General features: G+C 39.3%; 1 long non-coding RNA gene across 1 annotated transcript in view; it reads left to right on the top strand.

Moving 5' to 3' along the window:
* The window catches only part of LOC120763834 (uncharacterized), a 58,736-nt gene extending 34,005 nt beyond the window's left edge, over positions 1-24,731 (top strand). Inside the window, exons 2-3 of the long non-coding RNA XR_005704141.1 lie at positions 22,646-22,785; positions 23,166-24,731. This is a non-coding gene — a long non-coding RNA (uncharacterized LOC120763834). The remainder of the gene's footprint in view (positions 1-22,645; positions 22,786-23,165) is intronic.
* Positions 24,732-27,987: the final 3,256 nt, after the last annotated feature.

The following is a 27,987-nucleotide window of genomic DNA, read 5'->3' as shown; positions in this document are numbered from 1 at the left end:
ACTACTCCACTTCTCTCGGCAGCCTGTTCCAATGTTGGACCACTCTTTCAATTGAGAAATTTTTCCTACTATCCAGCCTGAACCTCTCAACATGGCAAATGCACAAAAACCCAAACCCCAAAAAAGTTATTACTTCAGTTATTTGATGCTGAGATAGTATAAGACTGTGCATGAATTAATGTTTAAAAAGTGATATATTAAGGAGCTCTGTGAGAACTGGCATGCTCAAACAGCAGTGCTAAAGCTAGGAGAAGGATCCACAGTTCCTCTAGGGACAAATTTGACATGAAAGAGTGCATGGTGATCACAGATGGGAACAGAAAGCAAGGGACTTATAATATCAAGGCTATGATTCTGTGATCATGACTTTTGAGGAGCAGATACAATGTAGATATTGCACAACATGGTACTGCTCAGCTTTATTCACTTCCAGAATGTACTTTCTCTCTGTTGCACAATTCAAATATTTTCACTGTAATACTTTAAGGAAAATCTGTTAAAATTATCTGTAGGGTTTGGGGGTTTTTTAGTACTCTGCAAATTTGTGTGGTTTTGAAATTATTTCTTTGTCCTTTTTAAAAATTATTAGTAATATTGAGAGAATCTTATCAAGAACATAGATGGGTAAACAGTTGAGTCAGCACAGTTGGAGGATACTGGCCCACAGTAGAAGTACAAACCTCTGTCTTAGGTTACAATGTAAGATGTGCCCAAAGTATGTGTTCTATCACCATCTATATGAGCTGTTGAAGCTAGGCTGGGCAGTGTTTCCCTTGCCCCCTGCCTCCAGACTATCTTCTGTTAATGGCCCATCGATGCCCTGCTGCATGACTCATAGATAACTCCCTCCAGGAGCTAATCTCTGTTTAATGGGCAATCAAGGACCCATTGCAAGACTGATAAAATGGTATCAGCCCATTGTGAGGTGCTCCACCCAGCATTCCCACCTGGATATAATCTGGGATTTGGGACAGCACAGGCAGCCTTACCCACTGGATTCCCAGGGGACAAGAGTTACCAGACCTTTCTACATGATCACTGCTTCAACAAGACCGCTTCATCTGGACTGCTACCACCATGGTGCCAGGTTGTAATCTGACTCTGTCAGTGATCTTTTGTACTATTGCATTTGTTTTATTTTATTTTTTTTTACCTTTTTTTTCTCTCCTATTAAATTTTTTTTTTTTTTTTTTTTTTTTTTTTTTCCTGACTTGTAGTCTCGCTGGTTTTGCCTTCAAGCCAGCACAGCCTCAAAAGTAAATGGTATAAAGACTTGATTTAGATCTGTCATTGGTGTGAGAGTAACGTGCAGTCACAGCTAAAGATCACGCATCTACTACAAAAGGTAGGGGCATATGCTGTTGGGTCTGGTAACTTAAACTTCAGCTTATTTGTTTGTGGTTTGTTTTGATTTTGTTGGTTTTGTTTTTTTTTTCTTTTTCTGTTTTTTTTTTTTTTACTAGTGCATCAGTAATAAACTTGAGGAGGCTTTTGAACGAGATAGATTTTCTTTAGGGCATAAATATCTCATCCTGCCTTTAACTATTTTTTCATAGTATAGAACTTCATTTAAGAGGCAGAATAATTGTGTGATTGTGACATAAAATTTGAGAAGTGTGACATACAATTCCTTTAATGTGAGATCTTATGTATAGAGCTTTATAACATTGTTTGAAGAAGCAGACATGGGAAGAATTCCCAGGAATGTCATTCCCAGAATCTGAGACACCTACCACTTTGAGAAAATGCCATGTGGTGATGCTTTACTGTCAGTAAACACTGTACAGGTTGCCTTGCAGAATCTGCTTGCTGTCTTCTCTACTTTGCCTGCGAGGTGCTTTTCTGTCTCTTGTTTATAGAACCCATACAAGGCGCTCAGGCACAGTTGTCAAATGTAGAAAGACACACAAGGACTGGTACTTCTGGGGATTTTTCAAAGACGCTGAATTGGGTGGAGTGTTGTTGAATTCCCTTTGACTTCATATTCTCTCTTGTAAAACCAGCATCTGTGGGCCTCCACCTTTCCGCCCTGAATGTGCTGAACTTTTGTATCAAATCCTTTTGCCTGGGGTAGGACAGAGGGAGCACAACCCTGCAGAGGAGTCCGTGGTCAGGATATTGGCTTAAGATACGTGACTTATGTTTATTGCCTTCTAAAACCCCAGAGAAGTAACCAAGATGACCACTTGTTTTGTTATTTTTTTTCTCCTTTTGGGGGGGTATATTGACTGTTGCTAGTACAAGCTATGACAATCTCCAACAAGAACACTTGAAAGGGGAGGTACTGTGTGGTTAGATGGTCTTGTTGCTGTGAAACAGCCAGCTAGGCCGAGGGCTTGGATCTGGCGATGTACCCTGACTGAGTTTCCTAATTTCCCCAACTAAGATTGGGGTTGGCAGAAATATCATCAGTGAGGAATGGCATCTGGACATACATTCTGAGTGACTGTGGTTTTTTGAATGAAAAATGTAAGTTTAGTCAGAAAATTTCCCACAAACTCTGTCCCAAGTCAGTTCACAGTAAAACACTGTGTACATAGCATACAACTTAACGTGTGAACAGCAGTCAGGCTGGAATTCTTTTCCATTCTTCTCTTCTTACTTAGCTGTGCACTTTGAATAGCAGAGAGAGGGCAGGGAAATGACAAAAATGTGCAGCTCTATATTTAATATTTCAAACACTGTTAACGTACTCAAAACAAATTTATTTTGGAATGTTCAAAGGCAGAATTATTATTTGGGGGAAGAGAGGCTATAGACTGAATTGTTCTGTAAGAAAACAAACGAGTAATTAAATGAGATTGTAAAATGTTTGGGATTTTTTTTCTCAAAGCCAGTTATTTAACTTACATTTCATATCCTTGCTTATACATAGTTTTTATTGTGATAGTTCTTGAGATATTCAAACAAATAGTCAGATTTACAGCCTGTTTGTGCCACAGGCAGCCCCAGCCCCACTGAATGACACCTTTCATTTTGTGCTCCTGGCTGAGTATCAGAACAGGTGGGACAGCAGCCTTTGCTGGACTGCTGCTGCTCAATCTCTGTAGGCATAGAAGAAATGCTGAAGGAGATTTTGTTGTTTCCAACACTTCACTCTTACTTAACAGTTTGACACAGTGGAGAAAGCAAATTTTGCCAAGTATGAAGCTAGAATGAATCCATTTTCTACTTTTCTTCAAATTCCAGGGTACAGATAAAGTATCTGAATTCCAGGTTTCCAGTCTTGCCCTTTTGACAGGCCAAGGCCAGCTCATCTGTAAACATGGAGAAAGTTGCAACTAGAAGCCCAAAAATTCTGGACTCTTTAGTGCACAATCGTTTTCAGACAGTTGTTTGCCAGGGTCCACCCTTGTTCTCTCAAACGAAAAAGTGATAGGAGCTCTGTAAACTAACCATCAGCAGATTTTGATTGTGGATGATTCAGGAATCACCTCATTCTGGGAAGGCTTAGTGTAGGGTAGAGAATGTACTCATCCAGGCTGGGACACTTTGACTTGCATGGGGTACTGGTAGATCCTGTTCCTTGTTTTAGTGGGTGCTAATACAGGGATGTAACCAGTGCAAAGCAGGGATATATAAAGACAATTGTGAAGTTTAGAAAGGTCTGAACTGGGTTTTATGCAGCTCACTTGTTTGAATAGGCTAAAGAAGAGGAATAGTTCTTTATGGGGAGGACACCACTTGCTGAATAAACGGGCAGTTTGGATGGAATTGAAAAAATAATTATGAAAGCAGTAGACAAGAGGGATGTAGTTGCTGGGAAAGGGCTAAAATGGGGGAGTAGGTGTGTTTCAGGTGCCTCAAATAGTAAACTTTCACATTACAGTGAAAAACTAAGGTTGAGTTTACAAGGGAAAATTTTAAGCTTCTGTTTTGATGTGCTCAGAATTGGGACTGACTGTGAGGTGCTGTCTTCTGCTTGCCTACAGACCCTTCCTTCACTGAGGTGATGTTTTTATTGGATATTAAGAAAAAAATTATTCAGTGAAAGGGGTATTCAGGCATTGGGACAGACTGCCCAGGAAAGTGGTGGAATCATCATCCCTGGAAGAGTTCAAAAGAGTGTAAATGTGGCACATGAGGCCATGGTGTAGTGAATATGGCATTGTGAGGCTAAGGTTGGACTTGATCATCTTAGAGGTTTTTCCAGCCTTAAAAATTCTCTGACTCTCCGACACGGCATGATCCGCTGCCTGGCTGTGACTGACCAAAAGCAGAGGCAAAAGAAAGTAAAAGTAGGTTACCTAGTGTCATTATATCCAGTGATTTTGCAGATATAAGCATTGACAGAAAGCAGTTCTCCTTTCTTTTACTGGAAAAAAAACAAACAAGGCCTTATGATAAAACCTGGCAGCAAAGTTACTTCTCTCGGCTGTGCAGAACAGACTCGACAAATCAGAAATGTAAGCATGCTGTTTTCTTCCAGGAAAATGATCGGACGTTAGTCTATAATAATTCGCTGCTTTCCAGGTAGTTCATTACGATTTTTAATGCTAAAAGAAAACCAATAACTTGTCTTAATGTTTCTGGGAGAAAAGTAGAAGAAAATACCTGCTTTACCTTTCATTAAAAAATCCCTTTACTTGTTTTTAGTGTAATATTTTAGCATATCAGTCATAAACATTAGGATGGGTGGTACTTTTTCTTAACTTACATCCTCTGTTTTATTAAAATGCAAGATTAGTTTTATTCTTTAGTGATATGATTCTTCTTGGATGTGGACTTCCTAAATGTTGGGAAGATGCTCAAAAATTTCCATTCCACATTCCATTTGTTTATACATTTGTACAGTGTGTTGTAGTGCAAAAAAACCCAAACAAAACAAAACCAACAAAAAAACCTCATGACCAAAAAACCCCAAACAATAAAAAATCCCAAGTGAAAAACCCCAGTCATTTTTAGAGGCTTTTCAGAATGCTTTTCAACCATAAAAGTGAGAGATAAATGTGCAATGCAACAGAATATTCAGACTCCAGTAATAGGTATACTGAATCTTCAGTGTTATGTTTAGGAAGCTGGGGATACTCTCAGACGTTTCTTCTGAATTTTCTTCTGTCTCTGACTATAAAGCCTTAGTGCTCACAGCAACAGCCACATGAGTCTGCATCAAAATGAGAAGTGTGTCCCACCACCAGACCATCCCTTCACAACTGAGAACAGCTGATTTTTGTGGGATGTTCGGGTGCTCAGTAAGGCTGCATTATTTCAGTCTAGTAGAGGGAAGAGATTCCTTAGTTGAAGAATCTCTTACTGCCTTCCTTTCTAATGCTCTATTAATTACTCTGTGTATATGCTTGTGTGTTAATTAGCTGGTAAGACCAGAATGCATTGGAACACCTGGGTCTGCTCTATAAAACATAATTTATATATGGGCTTACTTTGGAGGGAGGTCTGAGAGGGTACCAGTGGCAAGACAAGATACATTTGCTGGTTGCTAAGCCTATATCAGTTCTGAGTCTAACTTGTGGATTCTAACTTGTTCTTGAGTGATTCGGAATTTCCTTAAATCAAGCATATTGCTGCTCCAAGTCAACAAGCAGCACCCCTCTCCCCACAGATACTCAGTGGTGGAACTTGAATATTCAGGCTTATTGTTCCCTTTACTTGGGAAACCGTATTTTAAAACTGTTTCTCCAAGAACTATTATTTGTAAGAATGTATGTATAATTGTTAGTACTGTATTTATTGGCATGTGCTTAGTACTGTGTTTCTCTACTGTGCAGTGACTGTATTTTAGTATCAAAAACTTAGCATAAGGGGCTGTTTTCAATAGTGGTGTGTTGTGTGGGTTTGGTTTTTTTGTTTTTGTTTTTGGTTTTTTTTTTAGTAATTTGTCATCCTTTATATTGTAAATAAAAGGTGAGGAATTATTAAAGAACCTATTTCAAATGTGCATTTTTAATTTAAACGCAGTCTGGAATGGCTTGTATTTTCAAAGAGAAGGAAATAATCATTATTATCTTAGCTAGGATGTGAGTTAACATTTGCACCAGGCATAGAATTTTTTTTTCAATTAGCACTCCCTTAGAATACCCATTTCCCCAGCTTTTGTCAATGTGCTGTAAGAGAAGAAGAGCAAATAGATTGGAAATGCTCTGCAGCTCAGGCTCCTGGGAAAATGTAACAGGTGTTACAGCTCAGCTGGGTATGAGCTTTATGAAAAAGACCCTCTCAGACTTTACCCATAGAATTCCCTTTCCTAGCCAGAGCTTCAAGTAGGAAGAAACTAATGACTTCATTACCATCTCAATTCTGGGAAATGCTTCGTCCAGACCTGAATCATTAAAGGAAAGGTATAGCACTCTGCATGACCTTACAAGATCAAAATGTTATTTAGAGCAATTCCATTAGTCAAGGCTATAAACCTGAAAGAGCACACCCTTTTTCGTTGGCTCTTAGGCCGTAAAATGTGTGTGTATGTCGTGAGGAGCAGGGCAGGAGGTGGAGGCTGGGGGGGAAGAGAAAAAAACATATTCTGCACTCATTGTGTTGCACAATTTCCTATGCTTACTTTGAAAAGCCTCCACTTCCAGCACTTCTTCCCTTCACCCCGTGTTGTGACACATTTAATGGCTCTTGTCGTTCTCCCTCTTCCAGGAGTTTCTAATTGGGTATGATACTGAAGCCAAAAATGATGTCAAAATTTCAAGCCGAACAAAGTGAAATATATTTCTTTAATACTGTAGTAATTATAAGCAACTCCTTTTTTTCATTATTGAATTTATTGAATCTTTTATTGGCTTTGGAAAAAAAAAAAAACAAGAATAGCATGATATAAAGAAGGCTGACTTTCAAGTTATTTTCATTTTCTCCATTATTGCTTTTGCAGTCATGAGTGAAAGAAACTCTATTTGGTTAAGCTGTGTTTTTGCTAACTGTCTGGAACTTCTTTTCATAATGATAACGCTGGATTTGAAATCCTGGTGCAACAATCTTTCAGTAGTAGCACAGAATGTTCACCTTTGGGATAATTTTAATGGATTTGTTTAATATGGAAAAGTTAAATGTTTTTTTTCCCACACAAGCTGCCATGAAGTCTTTTCTCTGCACAAACTTCCAAACAAATACCTCCACAGGTAAAGGTGGGCATAACAGAAAGAAATGTGTTGTGCCTGCTTTAGGAAAAGAATTGCCAAGGGAAAATAGAGGCATGTTGCAATGTTTTGGAGGTTCGAAGTCTTGATAATGCCTATGTGTTTGCAATGCCTGAATCTTGTGCCCAGAAGGAAACTCTGTCTTGTACACCAACCTAGTGATGTGAGTAATCAATCTGGTACTAATGTGCAAACAAAGATTGCTGGTTTTAGTGACCATGTGTCTGTGTTGGTACTTCTTGAAAGTGAAGCCTTTAAAAGGCAAGGCTTGTCCATGCAGTGCCTGGAGAGTTTACTGGTGGTCTCACAGCTGGACTTCATCTGGATGTGTCTCTTCAAGGTTGTTGCAGTGGTTACCACTGCATTCTGGCCTCTTCTCCAAAGCATTCTTACTCTCTAGCAGTCCATTTCTACACTGGAATTTCTACAACACATTACCATAGGTGTTTTAATGATCCTTTCTTGAACAGGTGAAATTGGAGATTGATGTTTGAGAGAGATTCTTCCATTAAAACCCCACAGGATTTCATTTCCTTCTTGTTGCCCTATGACACTGGTTGCTCCTTTTCGTCCAGTGATCACCTGGCTTTCCCAGATTCTCTTCCTCGTCCTTTTCTAGTGATAAACTCGTAATCTCAAGAATGGCATTAGCCCTGAACCATGTGGCTTTGGATTTCATAGTATTGAGGTTCACAGCTATTTGGTACTTTTAATCCTCAGTGGTTCCCAGTTAGTCCACCCCAATGAGCAAATGCAACAGACACCTCTTACTTCCTATGAGAGTAGAGTGTGTGGTAGTTTTGTATCATCATGCTTATGCGGTTTTCAGGCTGTAGTTCCTAGGCAGTTAAAGTTGGACAATGCTGTATACTTACCAATGATAGCTTTGATTTAGGGAAGTGGGTCTTTTGGCCTGAGCCTCCTAGAGCAAGCCTGAAATGTACTGTGCTGCATAGGTTAGGTTAAGCTGTCTGTAGGAGCAGGATTGTTGTGTTACCAGGATGTTGTTTTCTGTGTTATTACCTGCTATGATGTTGCATTTCAATGTTCAGCTGTAGTCTTCTTGTGTCTTTTTAATTCGGCTTTGCTCCCAAAGCCCTCTCATTCTGTTAGTGCTGCTCTGTGTTTTATCTCTTAGGTTACTGTGGTGGGTGGCAGGCTGTTGTGTTGAGTTCTCAGAGAAGGATGAGAAGGCGTACGAGCGAACATCTATCGTCTCCCTGAAATATGCTGATGTGACAGCTTCTTGGATTGAAAATGCACGCTTCTGGTAGAATTCTTCTGACAGGAAAAGCAAGCAATTCTGTTACTTAAAACCAGCACAAAACAAAACCCCCTCTGAATATTGATTTGTGATGTTAATTTGCTTTATGAAGAAAGTAGGTGGGTTATTGTGCAGAAATGCTGAATGGACTGTATGCTGTTGTTTTCAACCAAGAACAAAAGAAATATTTTGTTTAGTTTAACCTCTGAAAGCCAGAACAATCCTTAGAAAATCCACACTGCAAATATTTGCTGTTTGAAGCGCTGCTGAAACAAAATATTCAAGAAGAGAACGAGAAAATTGCTAAGTACCCATTAAGAGAAAATACCGGTGGAACCTTAATAATGGAACACCAATGTCCTAGTTTGTACCTCGCAGTGGCCTTTACCCGGGCAGCCAGGAGGATGATTCTAACAGGAATTATTTAACCCTTTTTGGTACTTCTCTTGGCAGAACAATTCTTCAGGTAGCTCAAGCCCAGGTGCTCTCATCCAGGCATTTCCTGGTGAATTGGTTTTGTGCATGAAAGGACCTTGCTCTCCTGGAGCTTAAGTATGGTTCTGTGTTTTGAATGTATCCATTTATGCAGCCTTGTTGTGATGAGTGCGTTTTGAGGATGATGTGCCTTATGGGGAAGGCAAAATTTTAGGGTTTTGAGGCTGTGTCCTCACATGTCCTCGCAAGGCATGGTGAACTGGAACTACTCAGTAACTGCTCAGCGACCAGTTGGCACAGAGTAATCAATAAGATAGGCTGTTCTTTAATTGCCATCCTGGATTTGATTATTCCTGTTGAAAGAGCTTTTCTCTTGATATCCATAAATGCATTGCTAAATGTCTTGCTTTGCTTGTTTGTAGCTTACGCATTCTTGATGCTGTTTCTCACAAATTATGTAAAAGCACCATTTGTTGTTTTTTTCATATTGTTAAAAATATTGGTACAACCTGTCTCAGATGATATCACTGTTTGAAAGGTCTAGAACATCTGCACAGAATGGTAATGTCAGAGTGCTTTAAAGGATTTGTTCTTCATTCCAGTATTGGTCTAAAGTCAGGACTTATGTAATAGCTTCTTTTTCCACTTGTGAATAGATGGAAACAGTCTTTTTTTAGCAGTTTATTGTGATGTGTATTTTAAAAAAAACCTTACGAACTAACAACCCCATTTAGGAGAGTCTAAGTATTGACTGGGTTTTTTCCTAATCAGGATAAATTTTCGTATCTGTGTGTAGGATCGTTAAAGTAGCCATTTTCCCCTCACCTGATGATGCTTGCAGTTTGTATTTCCTGACACCAGAAGTTCATCGTATTTAATAAGCAACTTCCTATTGCATTAGCAAATTTCCATCTGGTTGGAAAGGTACCTGATTCTATTACTATGTTTGTCTTCACGGCTATGATGCAAAACATAATTTGCTTATAGCTTAGTAAATATGTCTAATGCAATGATATGTACATCACATTACCCACAAAAGGATTTTGTGTTGTGCAGGGTACTTCTGAGTTTATGAATGAACAGAGAACAGGAGCAGAGAAGGGAGAGAATGGCTGCTTCTATAAGCCTGGTGATATCCCAGAATTATACAGAGGCTACAGCAGAAAAATGAAATGGTAAAGAGAGGAAATAATATTACTGTCTGAAAATGTCAGTGCTCTCTGTGTGTGAGAGGGAGAGAGGTAGTACCTACATTTTATGTGTGAACAGGATTTTTGAGAGGTATCTGCCCATTGGAAAATCAGAGAATGCATGGGATGGTAGGACATGTCCCTGGAATCTTACTCTGTTACAGCTTGGCTAAACAGTCAATAAAATAAAAATCTGTAAGTTAGTAACATCATAAAAATCTGTTTTAAAACTGTAGAAAGGGCCAGTGAGGAATGTCTGAGTGAAGTGTTAATAAGAATGGGATTTTAGCACCTAAGTTTTATCAGTCTCCAAGAAACCTCAGTAAGCAAGTTATCTTTGTCAATTGTATACCTGATGGGACAGTATACATCATATTTCTCTCTGCCCCTTTTGGATGCAGAGTCTACGTGAGGTGTGGATGGCTTTACTGACCTGCATGTTGTCACAAATTAAATCTGCAACAGACAGGAAAGAAAATTGTGTCAGAAGTTCAGAGCTGACTCCCTGAGACATTTACAACAAAATCCCCTTTGGGAAGTGCCATACAGAAACATTCCCGCTCCAAAGAACATACAAATTCGATGTAAGGAGAAGGGGGTGAAAAATGTTGCCTTCTGAAAAAGGAGTCAGTAGCAGAGTTTGGGTCTTTATGTTCAACAGAAAAACCCAGGCTATATGAAATCGTATCAGCCCTTGCTATCAACACATAATGTGGTAATAGCTGGCTCATGTCTTCCCCAGTGCATGGAAATACCACAGAAAAGCTGATAAATGATTTGCTATGTGTTTTGCCACCACAAATTAGTGCATTGATGAGGCATCCTGCAAAAAGCAGTGTTTGTCTTCCTGAAGATGTGCAAGTATATTTACAAGAGTACTAATGAAGGGTGCTTGTGAAGGAAATGAAGGCTCAAGTATGTATAATTATGTCCCTTTCCTTCTATGATAGCTGCCGAGTGCTAGACAACAAGAGTCCGTCACCTATAACAGCAACAGGGATTTTGATTGTTTTCTGCCATTTGCTCTGTATATTAAAAACCCTGTAGAAACCTCTTCTGTAAAAGATGATGGGTGTCAGGCTTAAATCCAAAAATACACCCATGTTCTTTTCAAAAATGCATGAGTTAAAAGGTGTAAGTCCTACTGGATGTGTTATGCCACACTGAGCATTTGGCATCAAGCATGTCTAAAAAATTCATGTGAGAACTCTAAATACATTCCAAAGTCTGTTGTTAAATTCATTCTTAGTGAGGATCTATGCAAAACTAGCATACTCTGGTTGCTTGAAGCTTGGGCTGTAAAAGAAATGTATGGTAGGGTCACTCTCTGGGGAAGGGAATGCCTGCTTTAGTTGTCAAGATAAAGGGCTTGGAGCCTATCTTGGAATTGCAGTGTTTGACAGCTTTGACGGGAGTTTCCTTCTTTAATCATATGTTTCATAGAACAGCCTAACTCTATGTAAACTCTATACACTAATGAAATCCTGTAGGATGTCAGGTTGCAACTGTACACCATACTGAGAAAGGATATAGCTGCATGGGAACGCACACGATGGTAGAGTTCAGAACTGGTCCAAACAGATGCATGTGTCGGCTGTATCACTGAAGCTTTGAAAATAAATCAGTCCCAGAAATGGTGTAATGTTTTTTGACTCTTTTTTAGCAGCTAGGTTTCCTATGAAGGGTATAGTAACGCAGTAAAAATCAACTATCTTTTGAAAGAACTATACTGAGAATCTTTTTCCTGATGATGACAGGTTTTTGGTTTTTTTTTTTTTTTTTTTTTTTTTTTTTTTTTTTTTTTTTTTTTTTTTTTGTGTGTGTGTGGTTGTGTTTTGGTGGTGTTTTTTTTTTTTTTTTTTTTTACCTTTCGGGGGAGATGATCCTTCTCTTGCTGGTGGGAGAAAGAGGGTGAAACAGTTTGGGGAAAAAAAGACAACTTTAAGCCTGTTGCAAGTTCTTATTTCAACCCTACAACCCGGTGTGTGCAGCATCCAGTGTTTATCTAAGTGTAATTATGTTCAACTATCTTGTTACATGTTTTAGTCTTTATGTTAAACTGCCACTAATGATATCTTTTGGGTTAAAACCAGTCAAACTGAGCATCTGTTATGTTTGTGAGCAGCTGGCTAATGCATCTGGGAAAAACTATCTCTGGGTGTGAAGAGAGGTGGAGGGTGGAGTAGTTAATTGCTTGAGGATCAGCTCACTGCCACTGGGGAGGCTGGTCTGTGCCTAAAGCTGTTCTATGGTGGGTCTGGTAAGAAACCTGGTGGGCCAAAGAGGACAGTGTCAAGTGTGACTGTGATGCTGACTACCATTGCAGAAACATGTTTTAGGAGCCAATGGTCTGCTTTTGGGCCAGTGACCAAGGTTTCTGTATGTATGTAGCCATGGGTTCGTAACAGCACATCTAGTGGAAGAGTACTGCTGTATTGGTGCAAGAAATAAAGAATTTCCATTTTGCCTGGAACTGTACATTAGCAAATACAACAAAGGCTTTATTAATGATCACGTGAGGAGTGAACTGTCAGCACCTTGATCTAGAATTGGCAAGAGTTGAGAAGAAATGGGGACTAAGAAGAAATGACAACTGAGTTATTAGCTTCCTCTTTCTTGGGCTTGTGATAGTTTAACAATTTGGGAACCAAAGCATCAATCATTCAGATGATATATATTGAATTAATTTCAACTAGTTTCTAAGCTATTCTGAAAAATGGGTAACACTAGCTTTTTATAGAATGTTTACCTTTTTGGAGGCATTGATGGGATTTATGCCAGTCTGAGTGAAATGGGGCTCTTTGCATGGAACAGAAAACTCGCATCATCCCTATAAAGTCTGAAGCTCAGGTGTATCAGAATTAGGTATTTGTGTGTGGTAGATCCCAATGGTTACAATATGCATTTATTGCCTCCTGCCCCTGCTTCCTCTGAAAATAAGTTGGTGAAATGTGAATGAGACAGAGCTGACTTTGCATTCCTGCCATATACAAGAAAATGGAACTTCTGCAGCTGATAGCACAACTGAAAAAATTGTAGGTTGATTGGTAAGCAACAATTTGTATTGCTTAGTACAGGCAACAAACAATCTACATAGATGTGAACTATGGTTTTTCAATCTGCTGTTAATCTCAGAAAAAATAAGTACAAAAATCAGGGTTTAGATGTTTGTTTTTTGGTTGGTTTTTGTTTTTGTTTTTTTTTTTTCTTCTCATAAATGGTGATATTTTTTGCTGGAGTCTAATGCATTCAGTAAAAAGTGTTATACTCCAACCCACAGTAAAGGAGAGTCTGGAGTTTATACGACACTCTTCAGTGTGTTGGTAGGAAAAACATACATGGCAATTAAATCTGATCCAAAAATCACTTTTTTTCCATTTTGTTGTTCTTTTCATTGAGAGTCAGGCAAGGCATAATTTTCTTTTTAGTTAACAAAAAGGAGAGCTTGTCCCAAGGCCTGGTGACAATTGCATCTGCATTTTTCATTTTTGTTTAGGCTATATGATACTTAGTTTTCTTCACACCGGTCCACTTTCTTGCTGAGTGAAATTTTGGGGGCCTTGAAGTACACAACTTGTGTTTGTGAAGGCAAAGCTTGACCTTGACTGCTTTTTGTCTCTTGTTTGACATCTCTAGTTAGAATTGCAGTAGGTTTAAATCCCACTATATACCTTGGCCTTTATAGGGTGGATTTCCCACACACTTTGTGTACACAAGCACAGAGATGATGCTTATGAATGCCGGGCTGCTGTTTTGGTGACTCTTGACTTCCTCCTGGGCCTAATCCGTGTTCATAATCACACTTGCAAGTGTTCCTGGTAGTTTCAGGAGATTTCTGTGGAATTTTCCTGGTGGCTACTTCTCTTACTTGGCATTGTACTGCTCTGGTATGCAGCACAACAATTATGTTATTTGAAGAGTAAAATGGGCAAGTAGTATTTAATGATTGTCCTCCCTTTAGAAACTGGAATCTTTACTGAAATTCGATCTTGAATGTCAGAGTAATGGAAAATATCAAGGGAATTCTATTTCTCATATTATATGACCAAGATGCAGGAAATCTCACTTGCTGTTTCAACCATTGATTTGCTTCTGATGCTAACAGAAAATTCAATGAATCTGGATCCATTGCTCTGCAAGGAAATGGACGGAAAATAGAAACCAGTAACACAGCTAGCAGAAACTTAGTTATTCTGATAATCTACTAATCCTCGCTCAATTTCCTTCCAGTACAATTAATTATTTTTGTTTTTGTCATGAGAAAATCTGTTGTGATAACTTCCTTTAGCAGCTCAAAATGTAACAGCAAACTCCCTGCTGGCATGACTTCAAGAGCAGAGTTGTGCCAGCAGATAATTTGGCCTAGATTATTTTTAAGAAGGTTGTCAGTCTTGTTTTTCGCTATTACATGCTTACTGTGGTAATAGCAAATATTTATTCTACTGATTACAGCTTTAACTCTAAACAGTTAGTGGAGTAATCTTTTGACCTGTGCAGTGACAGAGACGACCCCTCACACAGAGCTATTTGGAAAGGAGGATGATTCCTCTTGTGAAATTCTTTTATTTAAACTGTATTACTAGAAATCTCAGAACTGTAGGTTTTTCATTCAAGTGTTATCTTTTTTTCATTCAAGTGTTATCTTTTTTGCCCTTGCTGAAATACTTAATGAAATTCCCATACCACAAAACTGGGACTGAAACCAGTGGCTGCTCCCCCCCTTCCCCCTCCACATAGTGATTCTCTCACCTGAATACATATGCACATGCAGTCAAAGACTCTTAGCTTCTGATTGGTGAAGAAGGAAACATTAACATTCCATTAGCTGCAGGGTTCACACACGGGGTCTATAAAGAAATCTGGCTCTGGGTTCCAGAGCATGTTGAGAAAAAAACATAATAAAACATAGGTGCTTCTTACATCACTCACTATCTCGCTGATGTATTTGTGTCCCTGTTCCCTCCCCCCTGCCTACAACCTCTCGCGTCTCTTTGGAACACAGACTCCCCTCCCCTATAGGAAGTCTCATTCATTCATGTTTTGAAGGAATTCCTTAATTCTCTTTCAGCAAGATTACCACCATCCGTGCCCCTTTTCCTTCCCTCTGCCTTTGCCAGGGGGAGAGAGAGGAGCAGGGCCTGCCCAGATGGTTGAGGACCAAAAAGAAGGAACATTTTCTCATGCTTTTAAAAAGACTACTTTCTTTCCTGCCTAATATTTAGCTCCTTCAAATGCAAATGGAGAGGTTTCGCTCCAAGGTTAGCATAACAATTATGGGAAAGCTTTAAATCTGAAGCATTTGTTTACACGATGAAAGGAGTCCACAGTCCAAAAGCTCTGAGGCCAGGGCTTTTCAGTAGCTCAGTAGCTATTTTCTGACAAAGTAGTGAACTGCAAGTCAATTTTAGACCACAAAGAAAACCAATTTATATCAGTGTGTAAGCTAATTTTGGAAGGAGTTCTACATTATAAACTTTTTTTTTTTTTTTTTTTTTTTTTTTTTTTTTTTTTTTTGGTGGGTGTGTGTTTTGTGATTGTTACTGAAATACACTGCTGGTTTTCCCCTCCCCCAGCCTTTTGCATCTTGCTGTTTAATGAGCCCCCAGATGTCTTGGATGTTAATGACCATTCCCCTTGCCCTCAGAAGACAGCACATATAGGATCTTGAGGAATCACATTCAGAAATACCCAAGTGTGTGGTTGTCCAAAAACATACTGATGCTCAGGAGTGAATTTCAGGTGGTCAGAATGACTCTTAAATATGTATTTTTCGATCCTGGCTTCTGTTTAATTTGCTTTCCTCGTTGCTGCTGTATGAGGGTAAGTTCTTCTTAGCAAACTTTTCATTGGTAAAATGCTCTGGAGTGACAGCTCCTGGGATAGAGTGATTCCACTGGAAGATGCAAGACACTTCGATTGCAAGCAGACTTATGTTTCTCCATTGCTATGCTTTTAGTATGCCAAAACTCTGAAAAATTTATTAGTATCTACTTGACAACTGGATGCTTCCATTTCTTTCAGTGGTTGGAACCTTCTCCCTAAAAATCTCTTTTGCCACTGTTCATGCTGATGTTGAGTAGCATCAGAGTAGCCGTAAATCCTCAAGTATTTTTTGAATTTCTTCTTTGTAAGGCTGGTATAGCAGCAATGTGAGGCCCTTCACCATCCTTGTGGCCTCCTTTGGATGGCCTCTGGTAGCTTTGTATCATTCTTATATTGTGGCACCCAACCCTACCCCAGTGCAGATAATCCCCTCCCTTGCTCAGCTGGCAATGCTGTCCTTCATGTGCCCCAGGACAGGGCTGGCCCTCCCTGCTGCCAAGGCACTGCTGACTCACATTCACCTTGACATCATCCGGGACCCCCTTTCCACAGCACTTCTCTCCATCCTCTTATTCCTTGGTCTACACACACAACAAGGGCTGCCCCATCCCAGATGCAGAATCTGGCACTTGCCCTTGTTGAACTTCATATGGTTGGTGATTGTCTAGTCCTCTGATTTGTTGAGGGCTCTCTGCCCTCGAGGGAGTTGACCACTTACTCCTAATTTGATGATGTTCCTTTGTGTCCAAGTCATTAATGAGGGTGTTGAAGAGAACTGGGCTGAGGATGGAGCCCTGCAAAACCCCACTAATGACCAGTTGCCTGCCTGATGTTACCCCAGTCCCTATCACCCTCTGTGCCTAACCTATGTGCCAGTTGCTCACCCATCACCCAACCTAGTTGCTCAGTTGTGTGCTGGACACTTTGTCCAGAAGGATGCTGTGAGAGATGGTATCAAAAGCTTTGCTGATTACATCATCTGGGTTTCCTCTGTCAGCTAGGTGGGTTGAATGCAGCTGTTTAGTGAACAAGGTGGCTGCTTTCTCTCAAAAGAAACTTTGTACAAATGCCACAAAGTCCTGCAGTGCTGTTCTTACTGCCATGAGCTATATATTGAGAAACAAACACTTGTTGGTTTACTCCCCCTATATTTTCAAGATGGTAGAAAACAGAGACCCTTAGAAAGCATACCTGGAGGGGTCCTCTTGTGCCTCTCCTTATTCTCTGGCAAGATCACTTGTAGCAATGGCTTTCCTGACAGATTCTTGTCTAACCCATTATCCACAGCCATGGAATATTTTACAGCTCTAGGATCTGGCTCCTAAATGATCACCCAACTTGTGTGCTCCTTGTAGGAGATAGGAATGCCATTATTAGTATGTGTCAAAGAGTGCCTTGACTCTAGAGGAGTAAAGATCTAGCTCTACAGGTAACCCAGCTATATCCCTGATGTTTTAGCAGCAGAAGTAGTGTGTGATATCCATTTGATTGCTCGCAACAAGGCACATGTTGTGCAATATTGAGTAGGATGCTGTTGGCAATGTTTCCTTTTTTAGTGAGTAAATTGTTTTGGTTGATCTTGTAGAGCAAAGAGTAGAGCCAGCTCAGCTGCTGGCTCCAAAGTTTATAGTTCTGACATGCATTCCTTTTTTCTTGCACCTGGAAGCCCCTGAAATTCACTTGGCCCACTGTATGAACTGGCCATATGCAAGTGAACTAGAATTTGGAGATAATAAATCTTTGTTAATGCAGGGCCATGCTGAAGATTTCTTCTAGAAGATTTTCTTTGTAGTGATTAAAGTTCACTGGAAAAAAAAATAGATAAACTATTTTTGGAAAAGGTATGTGACTCAAGTTATTTTATATGAATGCTATATAACGCATTGCTTACAACTTGCTCTCAGAGAATAATCAGATTAACAAAACAATGTCATGCAATGACAACAGCTAATAAGATATGTGACTCATTTGTAAAAGTCACTGTCTTTTCCCTGCATTTTCATTTCTTTTATTGCATTTATTGTAAATCCAAGCTCCTAATACAGGCGAGTTAATGCATAAATCCACTATGGAAATATTTGCTACTTAGGTTCCTGATTGGGGTCCTTGGGGTAAATTTATGTGGTAAATGGCAAGAGAAGTTCTACAAGAAATGTATTCAGGTCTTAAGCTTTCTTAAGGCTGCTTATCCCACTTGTTGCTTTAGGTAAGATCCTCTTTCTATTTAAAATGGGTTCAGTGGTTCTTCTCCAAGGTTTGCAGATTATATTGACCTTTTAGGAATCATTGTAACTTGTCATTTTGGCAATTTCTAGTGTGAAGAATTAGGACATAGGATAGCCTGCTGTAGATTTGAAGGTTATATGAAGTTTTCTAAGTTTTATTTTGAGCTTGGCAATGACAGTTTCAAAGAAACAAAAGAAAAAGACCTCTTCCCCTCAGAGCCAGGGGTTGCTAGCCCACAAAGTGTGATTTAAAGAAATGCTTACAAAAACAGATAGCCTTCCTGTCATTGTGATGCTGAAAACCTGGATCTTTCAGACCTTTTTTTGCAGCAATGGATAGGTTATACAGCTATTTTTTAATCTCTTAACCTTCTGAGTTGGAATGTAAAACTGCTGCAAAATCCTCAGCTATGAAAGTGGCTATAAGAAAGTCCATTTCTACTGCTTCAATACAGGTTCCATATGTTAATTCTCTGCTAATCTAATCAAGAAAGCGCTGGCATTCAGAACCAGCAGGTGCCTAGTTCTCACTTCACCCCCTGACCATAATGAATGCAAAATGCTGGTAGCAATAGATTGAAATGAAAAACTCCTTCATCTTGGCATGCAAGAAATTTGCAATCACATTTTGATTTTCAGAACATTGCTTGTTTGAGGGTTAATGTGTGGGTAGATTGACCTCTCTTGCAGGAGCAGTTGTTATTGTACTAAGTGTGTGAAAAACAAATTTCAGATAGAAGGCCTGTTGGATGTTTCTTGCAATTCATGTTTGCTATCACCCCTTTGGTGTCTCAGTAGTAATAGCTGCTCTGAACTCATCAGGATTTTTCCTTCTTTTTACACCTTGTGGGAAGGAAGGTGAGCTTTATTATCAACTGAAAGATCATCTTCCTTTTGTTTCCTTTATTGTCTTCAAATGATGTCCCTGATTGACTTGGTTAATTTTAAAATTGATATTTTGTGCTTTTCAAAGCAGAATGAAGCTGTTGCAATATTTCCAAGCTACCTGAGAAATAACTTACGCTGTATGCATTGTATGCAAATCCACTTCTGTTCAGGCTAGATTTATATCCATTTCCTTGGTTTTAACATGTCAACTACCTTCAGTTTCTGGTATTGGTTTTGCCATGAGATTATTACTTGGGCTGTACTTTCTAGGACTGTCTAAATAATAGCAATGTTAACTTGTATTCTGTAACATTTGCCTGAGATCAGATTATGGGACAAATTCTAATCCCATCCTGATTTATTAAGTAAAATTAAACAAAGGTAAATATGCACGGCCTGCTCAGATAATTTTCTTCTTTTCTCTTAATGCTCAGTACTGACAGACAAAAGAGGGGGAAAAAAAGGAACAGCAAGCTCAGGCCTACGTCTTGGCTACATCTAGGAATTTCATGTCAGATTTTTAAATTTGCCAAAGAGGTGAAATTTTCATAATTTGAAAGCCAGGTAACGTATGTTTAAGGTTATAAGTGGTGATTCTGGTTTTGGAGCAAATTTGTGCAATGCAGAATTATTTTAATGCACTTAAGGTAAACCATAAACTGGGAGAGGAAAGCAGAACTTTTGGTGTCCTGCTTGTCTTGTGATAGGTGGGTTTTATGAACCTGACATTTAAGATGTTCTCCTAATGCAGGGAAACATTTCACAGAGTAACTGCTATTGGAGCCTGTCTGGAGTAATGGAAAAATGGGGTTTAATTTCTGATGATAGAAATTAAAGTCAGCGTTTTGTTTTATATTTTTTTCTAATGTCAAAATAGTGGGAAATGGCTGGGTACTCCCCAATTAATGGATGAAAATCATGTAGACCTCTCTGCCACAGTGCAGTCTCTGTATCACATTTCCTGTGATACCAGCAAATACTGCTGGCATATAATGATAGGCAGTGCTTATCTTGGTAGCAGGTAAGTACTGTTTAGGAGTGCTTAGCTGTCTCTATTGGAGGCCCTCTGAAACTCCATTCACAACATCTGCCCGTGTTGTGAAGTGTGAGACCACATCTAGTAATGCTTGATCTTTCTTGGATTAAATGTATTTCTTGAATTATCTGGGAGTCTTTAATTATAGGTACTTGACACTTATTTTAATTTAAGACATCCTGTGTTAGAACAGTGCTCTTGAGCCAGTGGTATACAAGTCTTGTCTGTAGTGGTTCAGATGCAGTCATTAAAAGCCATGTTCTGCAGTATTCTGCATTTCTTGAGACAGAGGGATCGGAAGTTGCTGGATCTGAGCCCCTGAGTGGCATAACAGGTTTGTCTTAGTAGAGACAGCTCAACAAACTGTGTCTGGAGCCCTGTGGTTGTACCAGTCCTTCTGTCTGCTCTACTGCCTCGTGGCAGAGGCTGTTCCAAGGTTGTAAATAGAGAAATAAAGGTGCTGACTTTTGAAGTTTGTGTGGAGTGCAGCTAGAAGTAAATGAGTTCTCCAAGTCCTATGTCAAGAGCAGCTATGGATGGATCAGAAAACTGTCTCCCATAAATTTGTCTGTTTAGTATTACAGGCAGCACTGAGAGCAAATTGTCAATTTATGGTGCCTAATGTATGGATATGAGCATTAAGGAGAACAGTTGCTTTTGCTCAGTAGTCTTGAAGGCTTTGAGAGATGTTCATTGCAGTTTTGGCAGGTACAAAGTGTTGTTCTATGGTAAACTTTTGGTTTTTTGTGTGTTTCCAAACTAATGTTTTTTCAGAGAGCTGTGAATAGCATCTACACAAGAAACCTTTATAGTTAATAAACTTTATAGTTAGTTAATGCTACATAGAATACAAATCCCTCATCAGCTCCCACCTTTTCCCACATGCAGAACAGTTGCCCATTTCCCCCAAATCCTGCTGCTGATATTCAACTTGTTCAAATAACAAAATATATTCTGTGAGTGGCAAAGCGAATTCCAATTAGGAAAGATTTGGATGATAAATTCTGTGTTAAAAGTTTTTAGAAGATATGGTAAACGTTAGCTCACAGACCACCAGCTGTTATTAGTGTGTTAGAAGAAGAAGAAAAAAACCCCTGCAATGTGTCAAAGGAGAAACATCTACCACTGAAGAGGATTTCTTTTCCCTTGTAGTAGAATTTTATCATTGATCTGGTCAAATCTGTGGTTACCTGGAACTTGCAATATTTGACATGTCCACTAGCAAAATATGGAAATGAGATAACAAGCATTAATATTGCTGCAACAGATACACCACTTGCTTCAGAGCTTGATGTTTTATAGTAATAGTAGAAACAACCAAACCAAAAATGCCTACGCATTTTTTGAAAGGAAACTTGCTGACCAGAAATTAAAATTGTAAATCTGTAGTGTAAGTGCTGCACTGGGTCCTTTGTTGTTGGACTTTAGGGTATGAGGTGTGTGACTATGGTCATCTGTAACTCTGTTTATTCAGTCAGCGGGGCACAAATATTCAAAGCATATTTTATTTTGGCCAATTAATGATGAAAAGTGGCTTCTCATCCTGGATGATGTGTAGGTTGGCCAAAGAAAAGAATTGTGCAGGGAAGAGCAAATATTTCTTTCTCCATATTCAGTGTAGATCTCTTACTGCTGCAACCCAGGAAGGAAGGATTAGTGGGGGAAATTGGGGGTGCTGGGGGATAAGAGGCCAGACATGACCAGCAATGTGCACTCACAGCCCAGAAAGCCAAATGCATCCTGGGCTGCATCCAAAGCAGTGTGGGCAGCAGGGAGCAGGAGGGGATTCTGCCCCTCTGCTCTGGTGAGACCCCACCTGCAGTGCTGCATCAGCTCTGGGGTCCCAGCACAGGAAGGTCACTGACCTTTTGGTGTGAGTCCAGAGGAGGCCAACAAGACAATTAGAGGGATGAAGCACCTCTTCTATGAGGAAAGGCTGAGAAGTTTAGTTTCTTCAGCCCAGCTTTGGGTGACCAAACTCTGTCCTTCCACTACCTGGATGGAGCCTACAAGAAAGATGAGAGGGATTTTATGCAAGAGTGCAGGACAAGGGGAAATGGATTCAAACTGAAAGAGAGTAGGTTTAGATCAGGTATTAGGCAGAAATTCTTTACTGTGAGGGTGGTGGGGCATTGGAACATGTTGCCCAGAGAAGCTGTGGATCCCCATCCCTGGAAGGGTTCAAGGCTAGGCTGGATGAAGCTTTGAACAACCTGATCTAGTGGAAGGTGTCCCTGTCCCCATCAGGGAGGTTATAAATACACAATCTTTAAGGTCTCTTCCAAACCAAGCCATTCTGTGATTCTAAGAAGAGAATCTACTGTGGCATGGCTTTGTAGAGATTTAAATCCTTGCTTTAAACGTGGACAAACATAGTCAACGTGACCATATACCTGTGGAGACCCAGTGCAATCTGCTGCTTTGATTCAAGTTAAGAGAGTCTGAGGACTGGCTTCATATTTGCCTGAAGTGAGGCAGTGCAAGAATTCAGCCTTCACGCTGAAGTGCCCTTACAAATGGTCTCCCATAAATGTTGCTGAATGCTTATACTCCAGAGTAATCAGCAGAGCTAGTTCATAAGTGAGTTGTGATAGCCAAATGAAAAGATAATGTGCTCCCAAATATTTTTCATAACTCAGGAAAATGGACAAAAATCTAATTTAAGGACTTCTGTACACAAAATATAGGTGATAACATCAGGAAATTTGACACTGCGACTGGTAGACTGTCCATGTGTTGAACTCTGCTCTGAGAGAATTTCAGCTTTTAATCCTGAACCTGAATTTACCTGTGAGATTTGTTTTATCTTCCAAAAAATGAGCTCTGGGTGAGTGAATCTTTGTAACAGGTTTTTTAATATTTTATTACCACACACTGCCATTTTCTGTGACTGACTTGAAGTTTGTAGAGTGTGGTGTTATAGCTAAATTGGCATCTTCTCATAGTGATTGTATAATAGATCAGGGAAGCATAAATGAAGTACAGCTAACTTAAAAGGTTAACTTTGCATACTAAGCAAGCTATCCAGGATCACTTTCCTTGCATGACTTCTTCATTTTCTCAGATAACCATTTGTCAAACACTTGGCTGTATTGTAAATCCTCTAATATTAAGGCTTTTTTCTAAATTTATTTTAAGCATGACTGTTGCTACCTGTGTTATAATTATAATCTTTCAATGCATTGCTACTTCATTTCCCCTTTGCAGCACATTATAGTCTCAGGAATTTCAGTACTGTCTTTTATTTTATGTCTGGACATGAAAGTCAAGAACTTGAGCGACCTGGGACCACTGAATTGCCATCAGAGAAGAAATTCACCTTCAAGGCTAAGACTTCAAAAAGGATAGTGTGATGAGATTTATCTTGGTGCTCTGTGTGTAATTTAGCTATACACTGAGCATTATCTACTCTGGTGGGAGAAGTGAATTTCAATATCTTGGAATATAATGTTGTTATTTCTATATTTTAATGTTTTGTGAAGATTCTCAAGCATGTATGTAGAAAGAAACTTTTTTGATAAAGTTACGTGTTTTTGTGCTTTACTAAAGTACAAGGAAAGAAAGTAAAGCAACCCCAGCATTTGTGTAATGTGGATTCCCACGGTGGTATTCAAAGCAGTGTAAGCATCTTCCTCTGCTCTCATTTGGTGCTGTCATTGTTTTTTAAAGGTGAATCTGGCAGGTTGTCTGCATTCCGAGAGAGAGTGAGCCCCTGGAGACAAGTGGCTTATTTTGAGTGTGGAACTCCATGAAAGAACTAAATCCTTTCATAGCACTGCATCTTGCCTACAACTTACTTCTCTAAATAGTGACTTGTATATTAAAAATAAAACACAAATTAAAAAAAACCACACCAAAACAAAACAAACCCTAAAATTCTGCTACAGCAGGAGGGAAGGTGGAAAATTTATTCCTTGGTTCCTTTGTGGAGAGATATTTTGATGTCTACCTCCTGGCTTTGCCCTCTTTTCTACCCCCACCACTATTTTTGAAAGCAACCTTTTACTTTCAGCTTGCCTAGCAACATCTGATTCTTGGCCTTTCCCACTGAATTGGGATTTTGGTTTTACCCTGTCAGCAGGTAAATGGCCTTAAGCCCTTCATGGTTTTGTCAGGGTAAAGTGGAGCTGAAAAGCATTACATATGTTCCAAGTTGAGAGGCAGCTCTTTTGCCGTGTTCAAGTGGGTGTTTACCATCCCCCTCTTCTCCTTCTATTAAAGGGCTCAGTCACAATGAAGCTTTAATCAGCTTCATTGATTTAAAGCTAATTTGCACTTGGCTTCAAGGCTAAGGTCTGTAGCACAAGCTGAAGACCTTTAAATCAGAAGTTGGAATGAAAAGCCTTAGGTATATCATATTGTCTGCTGTGCAAAAGAATAGCAGCTCCTGAAAACTGCAAATTAAGTATAAGAAAAAAGCACAAAGCAGTGTTTTCTTGTGTGTTAATGTAACCTCAGCTTGCTGAGTTACACAAGCTTTTCTATCAACATTTCTGCTTCATCATGTAAATTAATAGAGTCGGCTGAATATATTTTAGCTCTGTGATGTTTTCAGCACTCATATTCTGGTTGGTTTCAGTTGGATTTAACCTAATTGCCAAACCAATTCCCATCAGTAATAACTTAACATTTATTTGTCCCAAAGGGGAAAAAAAAGTCTTGTCTGTTATTCTGCAATTAAGAAGGTGATGAAATATTCAGTGTATGCCTCCACTTCAACTTAAATTCTTTTGTTAACTTTATCAGATAAACCATAAAATATTAACCAGCCTACTGTCTGAGCATGTGTGAGCTGTATACTGTTTATCAGATGTTTTAAGGTACTTAGGATTTTTAACGTTGACTACATGGAAGAGACTGCATTATCCTCCATTTTTGGAATCAGTGCTGCTGCTGAGGTTTGTTATACCAGAATGCATGCTTCCAATTTCTTTAAAGCATGATTACAACACACAGGAAAGTGTCATTACTATAAACCTTTATAAGCATTTAAATAGGTAGAGCAGAAACAATCTTTTTCCTTAATTTGTCCTTTCACATTGCTTTCTGATCATGCTGAGCTATAGTTTACAGCATTATTTTCTGGAATTTAGTAGGTAGTTGCAAGTCTGGGACAGCCTAAGTTATATATGGATGTTGCATGCACCTAGTTTATGTAGTTGGATATAGGTGCATACTCCTCAACTAGATTAAAGCATGGCTATGTAAAGGCTTTTTTTGCAATAACCTTATATCAACTTCTTACAAGTTTGATGCATAAGCAAAACTGTAAGGAGCATATACTTTGCCTTGTAGCTGCTTACATTTGCTGTATTTTGTTATAGCCGTTAAGGAGATCGTGATTTTCTGAAAGGTTCTGTCCTCTTTGTGTGCATGGCTTTAAAACAATTTGTGAGCTCACTGCAATGATAGAATTTCAATGCATCCATTAAAAAAGTGACTCTACTTTCTTGTCAGGTCTGTGAGGTGGCCTGAACCATGACAATAAAGCAGTAGCTTCTCCATAGAAATTACTACTTTAAAAAAAAAAAAAAACAAACACAAAAAAACCCCACAACAAACTTGCAAGTTTTGCAGTCAGAATCTGTGTATTGCTATTGAGAAAATGGCGAATAAGCAGCATTTAAAAGTTGGTGGGCACAGATACACTAAGAAGAGGAAAAAATGGAACGTGTGGAACGCTGCGGGAGTGTTTCACACTGGCTGCTCAGGTGTCTGCAGCAGGGAGGTGTAGCATTCCTCACCTACCCTGCACATTTATGCGTGGCTGATGGAGCCATACAGAGACCTCTCGGGTTTTTCCTGGCCTGGCACATAAAGCTCTGTGTGCCAGCTTATAAGTGATCTTGCCCTGTCCCATCCTTTTCTTCCCTGTTCTCCTGCACCAGATTATGTGACAAATGGGCTGCAGCCAGGAAGAGTCTGCTTTTCATCAGGGCTGCCTGCATGTGCAGTGTGCTGTTGGGAGGCTGGTGTTCCCTGGTACAGGGTCTGGCTCTCCCTGGAAGCCCTGTGCCAGACACAGCTGCATCCACCTGATTCCAGAGCACAGCATTGTGCTGCCAGCCCTGGAGCTGGGGGAGATAAAGCAGTGAGGTGTGTGATGGACACAATAGGAGCCTCATCTGAAGAAGTGAAACCAGATAGGTCTGTGTCTAGAATATGTGATGCTGTGGGTATTTAAAAAGCTTTACATTGCCAGAAATTTGAGACAAATATTGCATGGGGAATAACAGGGGCGAGAAGCCTTTATTTCCAGACAGTTGGTAATAGACACTCCATCCCAGATTGCATTTGTTTAAGATATTGATACCTGCCAGATTTGGTGAGATATATGGAGCTGCCTCCACCTGTAAGTGAAGAACATTTTATATGCCCTTCTGTTTGAGTCTCGCACATATGACCTTTTGCCCCCACACTGGTTAAGAAAATTAATTTTTATCATACAGAAATGGCTGTTCTCACAAACTATGCATTGCTGTGTGAGCAGGCTTATTGGATAGCCTTTTCAAAATGAAAATTTTTCAGTGTGTATGAGGGGAAGGATTTGAACTGTCAAAATGTCTCACAATGACATTTTCGTACCATAAATCTCCAGCTTTACTTATAGAAACATCTCAGCAGAGGTTGAAAGAGAGTTAAAATGGGAGAAACAAAAATAAATTTTTGGTTATTGGGATTTTTCTTTTGATTTTAGACTTTTTTTTTTAATTTTGACTTTTATTTGTACTGAAATCAGAACCATTTGATAATTGTCAAATTTTATTACCACAGGTTTATTTTTGTGTCTCACTTGCTAGGAGTATAATAAAGGTCAAAGTTCTAATTATGGAAATATGCATAGTGAAAATGTATGGAGTTTATTTGGGTTTTTTCACAGCAAATTGGAAAGTTTTGCAATACCACAATAAATAATAATAAAGGATAAGTTACAATGAGACAAAACTGCCTCAGAAGAGTAAAACAGACACCAAAATGGTCAAACATCTTGAATGGGCTTTGTGTAAGTATCCCAAGTACTCTCCTCTGAAGTCCTGACACAGATATCCTGGTTAAGATACTTGTGGTTGTGTGGTTTGGTTGGTTGGTTTTTGTTTGTTTTGGTTTGTAGTTTGTTGTTGTTGTTTTGGGGGTTTGTTTTGGTTTTGGGTGTTTTTTCTGGTGGGTGTGGTTTGTTTTGTGTTTTTTTTTGTCATCCCATCTTTTCATGGTCTAGCTGCTATTTGTTGGGATGCTCTAAGCTCATTAAAAAAAAGTGCTTCAGAGCCAGTTGTTCCATTTGCAGTATAACTAATATGATATAGACTTACCAAACTCTATATTGATTATTGTAAGACAACTACAGTGCAAAGGCATTGGAACAGCAGTTTAAAATCCATTCAGTTCTCTAACATGGTTCACTGCCAATGTGTAACCAGAAAACTCTTTCTGCTTCTGAACTTAAAGGAAAAAATGCTGCCAACAAGTGAATATTTAATTAGCCTCAATACCTCCTCTAGTGTATCCTCTGGGAGCAGGGTAACTCACATACGGTAAGTGGCTGATGTTAAACTTAACATTTGCTAGGCTTCTGTGGAAATCTGCTGTAAAGTAATATTTGGTACAAATTCAGTGATTTGTCTCTTTCATAAAATGCCCTAAACACTTCTCAAAACATCTAATACACTTTCTGATGTAATTTTAAAAAGTGAGGAGGAGGAATAAGGAATCTCAGATTTTGTTTTAGTTAGCTGATTAGTAATCTGGGCATACTGTTGGTTTGGTTTGGTACAAGAATATGTATATATCCCTTCTGGTGTGAGAACTTTGCCTCAGCAAATGTATGTAAGGACATCACAACATAAAAACTGAGGGAGAGAGGTGGACTGCCTGGATTCTAAATTTGGTACTAAAGCTCTTCAAGGATCTGATGTCAGCTTTTGTTTATGTTTGGCTACCACTACCTATGAACTCGTAGGGAAGGTAACAGAATCTGACTTGCTCTTTGGAAGAAGGAAGCTAACATTATTTAGAAAGGTCTCTTACAACT

The sequence above is a fragment of the Hirundo rustica genome, chromosome 1 (genome assembly GCF_015227805.2).
Source record: "Hirundo rustica isolate bHirRus1 chromosome 1, bHirRus1.pri.v3, whole genome shotgun sequence".
In the NCBI taxonomy this organism is placed as follows: Eukaryota; Metazoa; Chordata; class Aves; order Passeriformes; family Hirundinidae; genus Hirundo; species Hirundo rustica.
This window is presented reverse-complemented; position numbering and strand designations above follow the sequence as displayed.